This window comes from Atta colombica, unplaced genomic scaffold (assembly GCF_001594045.1).
Source record: "Atta colombica isolate Treedump-2 unplaced genomic scaffold, Acol1.0 scaffold105, whole genome shotgun sequence".
NCBI classification, from domain to species: domain Eukaryota; kingdom Metazoa; phylum Arthropoda; class Insecta; order Hymenoptera; family Formicidae; genus Atta; species Atta colombica.
Genome location: NW_017259190.1, coordinates 1,422,870 through 1,439,885, shown reverse-complemented (window position 1 = coordinate 1,439,885; position 17,016 = coordinate 1,422,870). Strand labels below are relative to the sequence as shown.

At 32.1% G+C, this 17,016-nt stretch overlaps 1 protein-coding gene across 3 annotated transcripts in view; it reads right to left on the bottom strand.

Moving 5' to 3' along the window:
• The window catches only part of LOC108690394 (furin-like protease 2), a 380,862-nt gene extending 367,324 nt beyond the window's left edge, over positions 1-13,538 (bottom strand). For all 3 annotated transcript variants that reach the window (XM_018197659.1, XM_018197669.1, XM_018197675.1), the window contains exon 1: positions 13,012-13,538. The gene's annotated coding sequence lies outside the window, so the exon portion shown is untranslated. The remainder of the gene's footprint in view (positions 1-13,011) is intronic.
• Between the last annotated feature and the right edge of the window lie 3,478 nt (positions 13,539-17,016).

Below are 17,016 nucleotides of genomic sequence, written 5' to 3'. Positions count from 1 at the left end.
GACTATATACGTATCTATATAGTCGCTGTTGAAGTTCGGCAAGTAACTGTAGACTAGTAAGGCAAAAGGAGAAGTCTGTTCCACACTGTCGATAGTTACGACGAAACGAGCGAAAGGCCGAACATGAGTTTGAAGTTAATCGGAATCTCTCACGAAACCTTTAACGTTCGTAATGATTCAGGAAATAGACTAAAATAACTGACGGATACGATTTATTCGTCTTGTAATTAAAAAAATAAAAGACATTTCAGTAAGTAAATAATTAAAAGTAAATAATTATCTAATTTTAAAAACACGTAAAAATTAAATAAAAATTCTTATCCATAAATTAAACACAGTTTGATAGTAAGATTTTGCAATAAATATTAATTGCAGCTACAATTTAATACAATTTAAAATTTTATCTATAATTTAAATCATATCTGTAATTTTACATACACTAAAATATGTGAAAAGCTATTTAAAGCCTATTTAAAGCCTCAGAAGCGCACAATAAATGTACAAATATACATATATGGAAAATGCAAAATACGATATATATAAAATTATATAAATAGAATTTTGAATCTCCCAACGCAAAATATAGATTATCTAAAATGAGTCTAACAAAGATAATAGTATAACAAAAGAATAATATTACATCAATGTGCGACAATTGGTGTGGTCCACTTGCGCTATACATAAATGCTTCGAAGCATTTGATTGACAATCAAAAAAGAAGAATTTTATTAATCAACCAATCAAAGAATGCTTCAAAGCATTCAAAGCATCAAATGGACAACAGACCAATATAATGTTTTTTTAATGCCATCTAACGGGAAAAACGCCACGAACTTTTTCCCACACCTAATAATTTATTTATTCATTATTTATTAGTTAATCACAAAAAAATTTTAATATTACTTAATAGAAATTGACTTATACGTTTATTATTTACAAGCTTATTTACAAGCAAATGCGATCATAACATAAAATTCTCATTTGACAGAAAAAATTTATGATTTTCTTTGTGCTTATTCATGCATTCATCGTAACAATAATATTCATATCCGATGGATTAATATCCAGTACTCGTTGCAGAATTGCATGAATTAAATAAAAACTTAAAATCATCCCCATTTTCAAATTCGTTTATGGGAGTTTGTGAAAACAAAACGTCGACTGTCGAAAAAGCAAATTCTCATAGTATAAAGTGACTAAAATAGAATATCTACCAAATTAGTTTCCTTATGGAAACATATCTCCCAAAAGATCAGTTCTCCACTTGTATAGAGTAATTCTACAGCCGCGAGCGGAATAGCGAAACGCCTTGACAAATAGTGTCACATTATCGCGTCTTGTGCCATCTTATCGTTCGCCGACTGTCCTCAGTGGCTCCAAAGTGAGTAATACAGTGAACGAACACGAACAGGACGAACATTCGCGTTTATACTCCCGTGCCATACGGCCATTCACCTGAACTCATTAAAGTCCGAACATAAAACGAGACGATCCTTTGACGTGTGTCGACGTCAGACATCTTGCTTTGATAATAAACGAAATGGCTATTGCCACTGAGAAATGTTACACGTAACGTCGAAATAAATCGGACATTGAGTTAAATAGCAATTCATCGGGAATATTGGAGAAACTACGAGCTAGTTTATTTAATATATGAATATTTAGGCGATATGTACGGCGATATGCGCGTTCACTCGACGAATATTCGCCGCGGGGAGCAGCATCATGTGAATGTACATCACAAATGTACATGAAAATATTGTAATTGCGCGCAGGACATAATAAAATTCGTCGCGGAAACGTGACACATTTTGATTTATGAAATATCCATGAACGAATGTTAAACAGATGCATATATTATTCGATATTGGTTTTGAATAAACAATGATTAAAACGATTCAAAATTTTTATTATTCATATAAGAAAAAAAAAATGGAATGCACAAATAGTACAAAAGTGTGTTTATTATTGAATTGTTTTTAAAGAAATTTTGTTAAACTTGACAAAATTTAAAATAATATTCTCTAAAAAGTGAATCACTATATTATTACTGGCTTCAGTGCTACACTTATAACTTATAACTAATAATTTTCAGCGAATATTTCAGTAATAATACTAATATACTGATTCACTTTTAAAAATTATTTCTGCAGATTGAAATGCATTTATTGTAAATAAGTATTCATTAATGATTACATCAGTTACAAGTGTAGCACTTGAAGTTATTAATTCACTTTTAGAGAGTATGTGAGAAATGTTGAAAATATAAAAAATATAATATTACTCGCAGGAAGTTGAAGAACTGACATTTTCAGTCGAGATATGTCATGAAGTTTACATAACAACATAACGCTGACTTGCTATTCGTGTTGCTCATCTTGTATCTTCACGTGCTTCACTTTCATATACGTCGATAAAGTGAGCTCAACAAACTTTCATAAATTTAACGAACCGAATTTCAAGACATAAATGTTTGTGTAAGATGACTGTGTCTATTTAAAAACGACTATGTCTGGAAGAGCGGAGAGCCAGAGCACATGATATTTGAACAAGTATGCGACCAACATCGATGACGTCAAGTCTTGATATACCATTTTTAGCATACGAAACATTACATCAGAAATTAAATCGCACATGTTCTTGTCTATATATATATAAGTCATAAGATCTACACATTATATAAGTTGAATAAAATGTAATAGATACAAGATTTTCTATAATTTCATTGAAGCGCTTATTAATTCAAAAATGAAGAAAAGAAAATGAAACTGCTGCTTTAAGAAAAAAAAATCTCGATACATTTGATTGATTATTGAAATTATATCGGATAATTAATTAAAAACTTTCTCAGCTTATCTCTCAGATTTTTAAGCTGGTAACTTGTTCTTAAGTTCGGTTGTTAATTTAAAAAACTTCAATTAAACTTAAATTTATTTTCTTAGTTCAGTAATTCAAGAGGACGATAACCCATTGAGTATTTAATAAATGCTCGATGTTAATTAAACGAAAAATTCTACGCACGCAAACAAAAAATGCTAAGCACGTATACGTATTAGATACAAAGAATCCAAACACAGTCGAGCCAAACGCGATTCACGATTACGGGAGCGGAACGCGAGAGCGTCTTTCTGTCATGTGCTATTTAAATTGCAAGAACCACCTGCACGACACCACCATCCGCAATTAAAGGCTCCACGTACTTTGGTCGCCACCGGAGAAGAATATAAACTCATCCAGACAAAACTTCGGCTCGCTCGTTCTCGTGTTAATGTCCGCAGAAGTTAAATCCCGAGTGAATACAGGTCAGCAATAAAGCGTTCCGTGGTGAAGAAACTGTGTTTGTCGAGGAAATACAGTCCAGCAAAACCGACGCGGGATTCTTGCCTGAAAGCAGGATCGCTCAGTTGTTCGCATTTCGCGATATCGCCCCATTTCGTGTATATACGCGATGTTAACAATTTACAAGAGAATATTTAACTCGGCAACCGGACAATAAACAGGAGCACAAACGTAATGGCGAGAACAAAAATTAACATTATAAGGAGCTGGTTGTTTCAGCTGATGAGAAAATCTCAGTATTCGTGTAAATTTATTGTACCGGAAATGAAAAAGATTGCACATCACGGGTGTAACGTGATACTTGCGTTCAATATATTTTGCAATAAGCACATTATTCATGCTACGTGTAGCGTAAACTTTGAACGATTGTATAAATACTGAGACATTATTAATACATATATAAAAAAAAATAAAACCTGTGAAATTAACGCGCAAGTAAATTTCCTATTTCATAGAAATATGTGTCAAAAATATGTGTCGTAAATACGTCCCTGTTATGAAGATACAAGATAATATTACGAAGTAATATTGCATGTAAAGAAGAAAATAATTAAAAGCTTTCAAAAATTCTTTAAAATTACTTTACCTCTAATATTTAAAGATACTTTTAAGCTCAATAAAGATAGATTTAATAGTCGGACTGCAACAATTGCTCGCCGAGTGCAAAGAGTTAAAAGAAGCGTGTTCGCTTGCATCCAGAAAGTCGAGGGGAACGACAATGTCGGAAAATCGTGGCGTTTCCTAGCAATTAAGCGTTCGTAATCTCCCAGTACTCCGGTGAATTTTCAAGTCGCTTGTAAAAAAAAAGTCGCGGACAAGATTTCTTCGACGACAATGTCGAAGAGTAAAAAGGAGTAACACAATTCTCGCTCACGCCTTGTCTTCTCTCCTCGCGCCACAGTAACCCCCTTTCAAAGCGAGAAGGATCGTAATGCCGCACGTACGCAGCCCATATGGGATAAAAGCCACAGAGACTGAAACCGCGATACGAATATCAAGTACGATGTTATACATAACCCCGATACCCACCGCAATATGCGTGCGTATACACGTGCGTGCGTCCCTTTCAGGGAAGAATCTTGCCATATGTGCATGCATGTCTGCCCACGTCACGAACAGAATTACCGATGATGCTGTAGGATAGGTTAGATGGAAAAAGAGAAAAAATTCTGCTGCACGTTAAATGATTTAATGAGGACTGTAATTAAACTCATATCCAATGAAGACAATTTGTGGAATATATGTTATATTTATTGCGTAATATTATATTTCACTCCAACTTTTCGAATTTATTCTCATGCAACGTGTGTGTTTCTGTTTCATTTTATAATATATCTCGTTATCTCTCTCTCTTTCTCATTTGTTATAACAAAATTAAAAATTGTGAATTATTATATATATTAATAATGTAAGATTATTTTTCCACTTTTTTTCAAGAAATTTTTTTTTTTTTTTTTTAATTACACGCAGTATTATATTTTAATTATGCAGTATTATTGATTTATACTTTATGTGCTTGTACGGATTTTGAATTTTTTAAGTTATATTTCTGAAAAAATGTTTCTTTTTTGTTTCTAGATACTCTCGTAAAGTAATTTCTGCTTTTTAAAATACTTTGTTGGTCCAAACATTTCTATTTGAAATTAAAATCATACATAAATTAAGAAAATAAATTGCACGATTCAAATCTCAATTTAGTCGTATTAAATGCGATATCAAACAAAATTTTACGTTAATTGAGATTCTATATGTTCATGATAAATTATACTTGTTACATTTTAATTATTTTCATCAAACAATTGAAAATTGTTTGTTCCTTAATATTTCACAAATTTACATTAAAATAATAAACATAAAAGAATTTACATATCGTTCAAATATATCACGGACGAACGTTTATTTATCATGGAAGCTAACGCGACACGTTACTCACTTTGTTCGCTTCGTTCATATCATATATAATATAAACTGCGAAATAGAAATTCCATTTATATTTCTGAAAAGTAATTATTTTTAATTTGTAGTTTTGTCGTTAACAAATTGTTTCTTTTTTTCATATGAAATTGACCTGCTTTTCTTTTATCGATCAGCGTATATTAAATAAAAAGAATTTTTTTTTGTCATTATTCTGTACTTGAACGTAAGCCATTTACGCGATAAAAATGCAATCGATGCACTCATAATATTTCCAATCCATTTTATGTTTTCATCCTCGCTCAAAATCGAGACAAAGTGCACTTCAGAGCGTAAATATTGTGCCGCAAACGACGTATATAACTGCGCGTAGAATCAGACGCGATCGTGGAAAAGTTGAGGGGGGGGAGGGGAGGAGGGGGGGAGGGGAGTTGGTTGTCCAGCGGAAAAAAATGGGAAAAATATTACGAATGCATTCATACGCGTGCGAGGCAAAACGCTTCCACGTAAAAGTGAATTTTGTCCGACGTGAATTCGTATGCGCTTTTGGAAAAAAAGCTTTCGAAAACAGACACCATCGCACCGCATCGGGGGAAATGTACCCATGCGTGCGTAAAACATAAGACAATTAATTGCAACTAACCGTCATAACGGATGACAGAGCGTGTCCGTGTTCCACATTCGGCAATAAAATACGGTCGTCTGATACTAAACTTCATTTTTTTTTCTCGTGATAAAAATTCGTTCACTGCTCTAACGACACATGAGAATCGGACAGCCACAATTTGCGCGGAACGAATACGAGACACGACACAATGTATATAAACATGCAGGTATCGCGATGACACAGCAATATCGGTCTTAAACATTTTTTAAAAATAAAAATAATAGAAAATGTACTGATAACTCTGACAAATATTAAAATTGAAATACTTAAAAATGTATAAAAAAATGTATAATGCGGGCTTCCGCGTGTACCATTTTCTCTCTTACAGCTCAGGTATTCTCTGTACATGGATTATGCAAATATACTTTAGATAAATGAACAGCTGGAAGCTTCTAATCATATATGAAAAAGTCGGTGGCCGCGTTCCACGTGAATAGGATTTTACACCGTTACACATATATATTGCTGTGTTAATGTAAGTGTAATTACAAACTGATTTGAAAAACACGTTCTTTTTTTTCGTATGATATTTCACGTGAAGCGGTTGATTATGCGAGAGTTTTAGGCATCGCATGTTCGTTTGAAGTAGATCGATAAATACGTGCACAAGTGTACATTAATATCCAGGTTTCGTGTGTACTCGTTTGTATATTCATTTTATTTTTTATATTGCAACTTATTAACACGGATATTTTTTTCTTTGATTTACCCAAGCTTTTTATCGAACGGTAGAAAAAGTTTCGTATCCACTTGATCATGATACATTTATAGAGCAAAATATTATTAAATTTAAAAAGAAATAACGCTTTTTTATTTACATCTTCTTATTGTATAAATAAAATGCGGAAAATCTGTTTTATTTATTCAATAAGATATTATAAAACGAGATATAAAAAAATTAAAGTAGCTTTAGCTTAGTAGCTTAATGAGAAATTTTTACAATATCTAAATATTACTAAACAAGGGTCACATTTCAATGTTTAATACTGAAGATCTATAATTCACGTTACTATAGATTTTCAGTACTAGCAATGTATGTCAGAACACTGTCTCAGATTTATAATAGTTATATATTGTTATACTAAAATTACTAAAATGTTAAAAAAAAAACTAAATATTAATTCTCTAATTTAATCTGTAAGATTAAAATTATTGTTGTTTCAGTTTAATTGTGTATTATTCAAACATTCTAATTTTGACCTTGTTTCTTCTTGTTTATTTGTTAAATAAATTAAATAAATTATTTGTTACTAAAAAAATCAATTTATAAACAACTTAATAAATGAATAATAAAAGATATACAATATTTCTGGTATGTATTAATATATCTTATATATATTAACATCTACTAAATATAAAATATATATTATAATTAGATTTAAAAGTGGATAAAAATATATATATATCAGGCGCGCGCGCGCACCTGAAATTTTATATTATATGTCATTTTTTTATATTGCAACACACATATATGTATATTTTATATATCCATTGTATACATATAAAAAAATATAGGTCGCATACATTTTTATATAAAAAAAAATATTATAGTTATCTATTATATCACTATATTGCGTAACGTACTGATTAATTTCTCTTACTTTTCGCACTGCTTTGATATTACTTTATGTCATTTTAATTTTGATAAATCACAGACGGAACGAATGAGTATTCATTCACATCAATTCAAGCCATAGAAGTAATAGTCGTTTAACTCTGCGCCCTTAAATACCGACGTAATTACGCGTGCAAAAGTATAATTTTTGCACTCAAAAGCAATCAACATCAACATTAATTAGAATGATCAACATGGCCAATTATTCCGGAAAGTCAATGCTGAGACATTTTTATTCGTTTTTACAATGATTTATCGTACGAAAAAGACTTTTCTAAATATTAACTCAGAATTTTAGTTTAGTTTATATAAAAAGAAATAATTTAAAATATTTCTGGACAGGGAGTTATTATTTTAAAAACACTAAAAATGAAACTATTATTTCTTAAACATTTAAAATTCCCAAGATTCAATATTTATAAAATCCGTAAAATTATCTCTCTGCTCCTTTTTAGTAAATTATTCACATTTTTTTCTGTGTCACGATGATTAAATCTTACTTTCTAAATCTGAATCACTGATATCAATCCTAAATCTTTCACTGATAATCTATGAATGAAAAGTGAAATCTTTAACCTAGTGTATAAATTCAGTGTATAAATTCAATATATACATTGCTAAAATTACATTACTTTAACATTCACTGCATTTGGATACATGATATTCCAAAAACTCCCCACTGACATGCAAATATCGGTATTTTAATTATTAACTCAAACTTCCATTTTTCTTCAGTTAAATTTCATTGATTATCATTACTGAACATTCAGTAATTATTCACTGATTCAAATTTAGAGATATGATATTATAAACAGAGAGAGAGAGAGAGAGAGAGAGAGAGAGAGAGAGATTTCAAATTTATATTTCATAAAATTTTAAAGGCTATAAAAATTGGAATCCTTCTCAAGGTTATTCAACTATTGCTATTCAACTATTCAAAGTAGAAAACTTTACCATTTGCGACTTTACCTCATGCGTAATTTTCTACCGAAGTTACAGTCCTTCTAGTATGGTAAAAAGGATAGAAAAAAGATAGAGGGAAAGGGAGTAGCGACCTGGTTGTGTCAAGATGGCAAGGACGGAGTGTACATCACGGAGGAGTTGGATCGCGAGAGCATATTACTCTGTGTGTTGTAATTACGAGCGGCGTTACGACGGGGATGTTACGTTAACGTGGCTCGTGTTGTACGTGGCGTGCGCGCGCGAATTAAGAAGACGGAATTAAAGCGATGCTGCAAATTCATTCGTCGACTGGTTTTACGGCGACGCGGACCGAAATAGAAAGGCTGCTCTCACACGATTCATAATTTCCAGCCATATCCGCAACAGAATACTAAAGTAACTCTCGTTATTCTCTCATACAAAAATTGTAAAAATTGTAAAAATTGTATTCTCGAGAAAACGCAATCACGATTATATAATTAAAAACTGTTTTGTTTTGAGAAAGAGAGAGAGAGAGAGAGAGAGAGAGAGAGAGAGAGAAAGAGCAACAAAACAAAAGAGCGATAGACTCGTGAATTACAGATAATCTATAATTTTCATCTTAAATCGCGTTCAAATTTAAATCAATTCATGTTGTTAATTAATACTTTTTTACTTTATGATGACATAAATTCAAAGTCCCGCGAGATAGAGGATCTTTCTTCTAAAATAAAGCTTCTTGAATTAATGACGGAATTTTCTTGTGAATCGCGTGAAACGGGCTTAAAGAACACGAGGAAAGAAGGGCGCCGCGTTTGTCCGCCGACTCCTCTAATGCCCGCATATTTCGCGACACGTCGCGCGGAGAGACAGCGACTCGACTCGCGTTGCGCACGATATTTCTCACGCGCGACGTTTCATGCATACGGCATCGATGACGATTTTTCAACGGGCGACTTCGTCACTGCTCCGATAGATTGTTATTCTGGCATTTTGCACGTTTATCGTGAAAGATCAAATAAAATAGCTGGAATATTTAAATATTCGGAAAGAACAATTTCGCACAAGTATTAAAAAATTTAAGTACATACAGTTCTAAAATATACTTTTTTAAACCATCGAAATAATTGTGTACAGAAAATTTAAGCATGATAAGCGATGCTGCAACAAGTTTCGGTATTCAAGTAACTAATTTAAACTAAAAAAAATTCTAGTTGAAAATAGACGAATCAGAAACTTCTGATTATATCAATCACATTATTTCAATTAGAATTGTAATAGATTAAATCAGAAAATTCTTTATTTATCCATTTTCAATCAAAATTCTAATTTATGTTGCCAGACTTTTTTTTCGGTGTACATAATTATTTGTGATAATCCAATATAATTATTTTCTAATCTGTATCGAGCTTTTCTATTTCAGCAGAACATTCTTTCTATGTAAAATGATGTAGACATTTTTTTATCATAAAAATCATTGTTTCACGATTTAAAAGCCGTGAGTGTAACGTTTAATTATTCGTTAAATAAATATCAATATAGTTTTAGGCAATTTCAATCAAATAATTTTTTTTATTTCTTTTTCTTTTAAGAGTTTTATATCAAGAATATTCAATAGATACTGAAGATTCTGTAATCGATATAGTCATAAAAAATGCATAGTATACTTTCAATTTATAGTATATGTATATTATGGGTACGCTCATCGCGGTCAAATCTTAATTTATGTACATAATTATGTATATATAATTACATGCGAAGCGCGTAATAAATGATTCTTCCAATTCAATTACAAACACACGAAAAACAAGAAAATTAATTTGATATTGCACCGTAAAATTAAAAAAAGTCAACAAACAATGTAGCAATAAATCCAATTTTAAGATAATTATCATGACAAAATGAAGGAGGTATACTTAAAAGTAGAACTTTATACATATAAATAGTATACATGGAAAGAATTTTACTAAAATATTTAAGAAAAGAGAGCTTACTTTAAGTTTTAAAATTGAATTGTTTTTTTTTTTCGACCAAAATTACAAATTATGTATCCATATTAAAGGATTATTTAAACGGAATCAAGTAATGTATTGTTTATCACGAGGAAACATCGGAAATGTAAAAGAAATCGTTATCAAAACAATCAATCCAAAAATTGTTGAGTAAGATCAAGATATACCAATTTTCAGGAATTAAGCAACAAAACTGTATTGTTATATTCATTATTCAGAGCTAGAATTTGAAACTAAATGATTATTTTGTATCAGACTTTTTGTCAAAAAATCTTCTCTAAATTATATTTAAATATCAATACAATTCTTGTTTCTTAAATTTTAGAATATCTTAATATTTTACTTAACAACATTTTTATTAATAAATATAATATCAGATTTATTTTTATTACGATGTTTTCCCATGATAAGCGATACATCACTCAACTCTACTTAAGCAGCCTTTTAACCCTTTGAGAAGCTTTCTAACAAAGTAACTTATGAAAGATGTTGTTTTCTAAGAGTTTTCGGGGTCGCTGAATTCAATTTTAGCCCCAGAATTCTAAAATTCAAAGGAGAGTACAACTTTTTTCGCGATCATTCAGGAATCGTTTTATTTTTACATTTTTTTTACATACTTTTCTTTATAAAAACTGAAAATTATCATAATAATGTCGCTACTCAAGAAAAATTGTGAAATAAAGTTAATAAAATCCTTATTCATATCGTTATAAAATCGCTGTCAGTTATATGCTTGAATCATTTAAAAACTAATTTAAAGTTAGATTAACAACTCTGAATTTTTTAAAATTATTTTTAAATTATTTTTTGGCCTAGGAATTACATAAACAAATAATACTGAGTTCTTAGAATTAGACTTAAATACTTATGAAAAATTAATTAGAAAATTTACACATGTGTGTGCATACGAAATTGATAATAATGTGTAGTGATATCTCAATGACATATAAATCTTATATATATAAATCAATAAAACAGACGACTTTAGCAGATGGCATACAACGCTTGTTTTCTTGCTGGATTGCTAGTTGGATTAGATTCTTGTCATCGTACTAGCTGCGATGCTACTGTCAGCATCAATACGGTGAAATGATTCTAATCCAACTCAGCAATTCAGCAGGAAAACAAGTCGTATTGCTACCAGCTTAAGATTCTCTTAATTGAAAGCCGAAATTTCACCGCGTTCTTAAAAGCGCGATTCAACCAACGGCGGTCAAGGCCGACCTCAATTTTCGACGAAAGCGAGGAAGAGACGGAGGACAACGTGTACCCGCGACCTTTCGATGGAGAAATTTCGAATAAGCGCGTACACGAATGCCAGCGGTTAAAAACACATTCGCTTCGAGTCTTACGACGGGCGAGTCTTACGGCACCGACTCTCGGCAAGAAATCGGCGAAGGACGAACGCGCGTAGAGGAGAAAGTCCTCGACGGACTTTGCCGAGCTGGAGAGCACGCTGGATGTCAGCTGACAGCTCAGCGGAGACGAAGGCCGCCGCAGATGAAACGTTGACAGACTGTAACCTAACGTAATAAGAGTAACACTGTGAGAGGCGACGAGAAACCTATCTTCCTCCGCCTCCACATTTTCACTCTTTGTATAATTGAAACGCGACGAAAGGTATATTGAAAATTAAAAAAAAAGACATTTCCCAGAGAATATGAAAGTGTAAATAATAAATCACAGGTGCAGTTTTTCCATTACGCGAGATTAGAAATATCATTTCGTTGATATGAAATGACGTTTCAAAATTAATGACTTTTCAGTAGAATATTTTTTTTAATTCTTAATTGGAACTTTAATCTAATTGGAATTTTAATCTAATTGGAACAATGTATTTTAATTAAGATATACATATTTTTTATAAGTTTCTATAAATTTCTATAAATGTTACTTTTTCCTCATATTATTTTTCAATTAGAAAAAGAATACATTATATATAGAATAGATTAATTTTATGGAAAAACTATACATTTTTAATTCATCTACTTAAGTGAAAAAAAGTGTTCACAACTCCGATATTATAAAATTTACACCACTAGGATCGCTGCGTTCAAATTTTAAATTGTTCATGAGTTTTTAATGTATCGTATTATAATGAGTTTTTAACATTCAAACACTGCGACCCTAGTGTGATGTAAACTTTATCAGAATTATGACACCTTTCAGTACAAGCAAATGAGTTACGAACGTATCGTGTTTTATAAAAATATACTAATCTTTACGGTCAATTACCTTTTATTATTTCGAAAATATCAACTTTTTATTACATCACTTTTCTGTCAACGCAGCACCACACGAAAATGGGAATTGACCTTGGAATTAGACTCGAGTTCCGGATCGAGCACATGGCAGCGCTCTAAGTTAATAACGGCAATGATATTAATGATATTGAACGCGGGAGAGAGACGGAAGAATGGAGTGAAGTCACTGCAGGACGGATTATCGGGCTAACGGACGGCGGCTAACGTCGCGTCAAAGGTGACGTCCGGTGACCCCGTTGTGCATCGCGCGATTTACACGCAGAGAACTTAAAAACTTACCCGATGTGATCGAACGCTCGCTTCCACGTAATCGATGACAGGTTTCTGAGGGAGAGAGAAGAACGAGTTTGCTGCCAGGAGTCACCACCGGATCGACACGACACACGCACGGAAAAGTCGCGGGCGGTTTCTTATTATCTCTTGGCAGTGAACCACGGCATGTTCCTCCGGCACGACGGACGGTAAGGCTTCTTCCCTTTGACGTCGGAAAGACAATTGGACTGCCGTCGTGCGCGTTGAAAACGGACGAAGAGACGTGATCGGATACACTCGCGCAATTATTCGTCCGAACAAAAGGAGGATAAGAAAGGCGAAGAATAAATGAGAGAGAGAGAGAGAGAGAGAGAGAAAGAAAGAAAGAGAGAGAAAAAAAAGACGCGGCCAAATTTCCTGCCCCGACAACAGTCACCCGATCGCGAGCGCGTCCCGTACCGCCACCGCTGGATGTAGCACACCGAACGTAGCACCGCGCACTGACTGCTCTCGCCGTTCACCAAGGCGATAAACAAACTCACCGCCTGCCGCCGCTCGCCCTTCCCGCGACACGACTACGCGCACGCACTCCGTCTCACTCGCGCTCCGCGTCTCTCGCTCCTACTCCGCCCGCTCTCGCGCGCCCCCACTCGCAGCCAACGTCACACCGAGACGCGCGCACTCGATCGTCTCCCCTCTTGCCGCCGCTGCCTATACACGGTGTCACCAAATTCCTAACTCATAGGGTGCGTTCAGGGAGATGCTATTAGCACTATTTGTATTGTATTGTTTTATCCTTGTTTTACGTCTAATGAAGATAGAATGATACAAATAGCGCTAATAGAACCTCTCCGAACGCACTCAAAATACTCTATAACAAAATAGTTACTCAAAAATTAGGTAAAAAAACGAACACGGAATATAAAGAGTTTGAATTCCGGCCGAGATTTATGTATTATATTTTTTCGCAAGAAATTCTTTATAAATTTTAAGATGCCTCTAATTAAATTTGGGGGAATTATTAATATTTCAGATTGATTACGTTAAAAATCTGAAAGTATACTTAGAGAATTAAAAATGATTTATTTAAAATACATACTTATTAGTCTAACATCTATATATATATATATAGATATATATAACTTTGACCGTAATTGGCTCTTCTCGTATTTAGTTTAAGTAAAAAAGTTATTTGTAAATTTGTATTTTAAGCAGTGACTTTTGAGATAATAAGACTTAAATGATCAATTATGACTATACTTAGAAGGCTATCCATTACTCATACGTAGACTTAATGAATGTTGATGAGCATGCACTTCAACTCGTTCACTAAAAATATTCATGAAAAATTATCTAACGTAAGTCTAAATTATCTAAACGTAGTCTGTAATTAACTATATTTAAACTCTATTTCAAAAACTATAGTTTTTGATATTGCTTAAGATAAAAATTTATAGATAAAATACTCTTTTTACTTTTAATTTTTCGAAAACTTTCTTGCTCTAGTATTTTGAATCGCGAATGTTGAGACGACTTGTATATTTGCGTTGCTTAAAATAATCTCAAAAATGCTTGTACTTAAAATAAGATAAATATTTAAGCGTTGAAAAGAAAGAAGGCAAAGATATTGAACGCAAAAAAGTAAGCAATGCGAACAGATCTTTTATTTACAATGCACAAACACAGAGTTGCCGACGTTTTTTTCTTACCTACGCGCGCTTTGCTCATCGAATTCAGAGAATTCTAATTGCTACCGAATTCGAGGAATTGTTTTGATCACACCGTAACTTCTAAAGAGGCGCGCGAGCGTTCGTCTCTGCGTGTATTATTTTATCGTGATTGAACAAGTGTGAGACAGGATACAAAATACGGTATTTTCAAGACGATATTTTGCACGCCGAATCGTGCATTTCGAAATACATACATGTTTTTTCCGTTCGCGACATCTTTCAGAGATGAAGTTGAAATAACGAATCGAATGAAAAATAATCGAACGTTTAATATTTTATCCGTCAAGTTTATCTCAAGTTTTTGAACGTTCTATTTATATTTTATGCTACCAGATGTCGAAAATCGTATGTTAAATCGATACTATAATGTAAATGTATTTCTCAGATTAACTTTGTTCTAAAAAATATCTTGATATAAAATAGATCTGTCTATTTTTTATTAAAAATTAATATTTAAAAAATTTTCTAAATAATTACAAAATACTTTTTTATTCAATTTTATTCAAAAATAATGTGAAAAGTATAAAAACTTCATGGTTTTGCTTTCAATTGTAATTATAAATATGTAACTTATAAATATGTAACTATATAGTCAGAATTTATTTTTACAAAATTTTATTTAATGCGATATCAAGGAATCTCAATTCGCATCAGATGATAAAGCGAACTTTAATTACGAATAAAATTCAAACGCTTCGTCGATAATATCATAATAGTGACATATGTATATATTGCATTTGCATTTTTATAACGATATACCTAAAAAAATGTGTTTTTTTTTTCAATTGCTTGCAAAAAAACCGAAACATAAAAAACAGAAAAAATACATTTTAAAAGTACATACTTTTATTCCTCTACAATCTTTTGATTCTTTATAATGCAGTTATTTCAAAATTGTATTTGTAATTTTGAAATTAAAATTACAAATTTTATACTATTCAATTTAATTACGCAATAATATAAAATTAGGAATTTTATATTATTTAATTTAATTACGTATCGTTAATTATGAACCACGTCGATTGCCATAGCCGTTGTCTCAAATACTTCAGTTTAATTTCGGAAAAGTCTTTTATCAAAATTTTATGTCGTTATATAACAAATAAACGATATATCAAAATAAGTTAGCTGTACATCAAATATATATATGAAATTTAATTTAATATATTAATTTATTCAGTGAAAAATAACAATAAAATCGACATCAAATCAATGTCATCAAAATCATTAAATTGACGTCGATTCGACATCGTGTTCCATTGTCATTTCTCTGGATAATAATTGATATAATCGTGAGATATATTTGATAACACGATAATGTAAAATATGTAAAATAAAAGAAGGAATAACATATAAAATTGTAATATATAATATCTGTAATATAAAATACCTAGCGAAAATCTCAACCGCACTGTCGATATCCGGCTAGAAAATAACGGAGTCACGAAAATTTCGATCGGAGCCATATTTGCGGAGTCGAATTATCAAAATCGCGACGAAACACGAACACAACAATACACAATTATACGACGTTTAACGTTACGTCCGACACTATTCGAAACAATTGCGATGTTTTCGCGATCGTGAGACTGTATTAAACGGCGACAATCCTACTGTGAAAAACCAAACGATTCTCGGAAGCAATTTCTCCGTCGCGGTATAATTCCATAACTGTGTGAGCGCGAATGCGCGATTCAAAATCTCGTAAAAACAGTGTTGCCATCCGCGAAATATTGAAACAACAAATTGAGACAAATCTGTTTGTGTTGCACTTTTTGCACTCAGCATCTTCGTTTTCTGTTCACACACATCCAAATATATATCTATCTCATTTTAAGTTCAAAAATTTTGGGGATTTCAAGTAACGCGAACAGACCTCAAGTCGCGATGATGAAGTCATTCGTTTGAGTTGAAATTCCTACGTTTAATATAGGATTAAATTGTTTTGTTTATGCTAGAAATCGATCCAAAATAACCAATGAAAAAAGAATTCATCAATCGATTGGTCATATGATTGAATTGTTCAACTGTAATTTAAAATTCTTTCTCTGTCCGAGTTTAAGGTTTGAGTCTTGAAACATAATACGTATAATAAGAGCCGATCTCATCAACTCCGATTAACTTGATTGGAATCAATTTTTCAGTATTGCTGTAAAACTAAAATTTAATAAAAACATAATTTTCTGGCAGCTATAAAAACTTATATATATATATATGGCATTAAAATAATTAAAATAATTAATTTTATGTATTTTGGTATCATATTCATGCGACATGGCATTCCAAAAATAAGTAATGGACC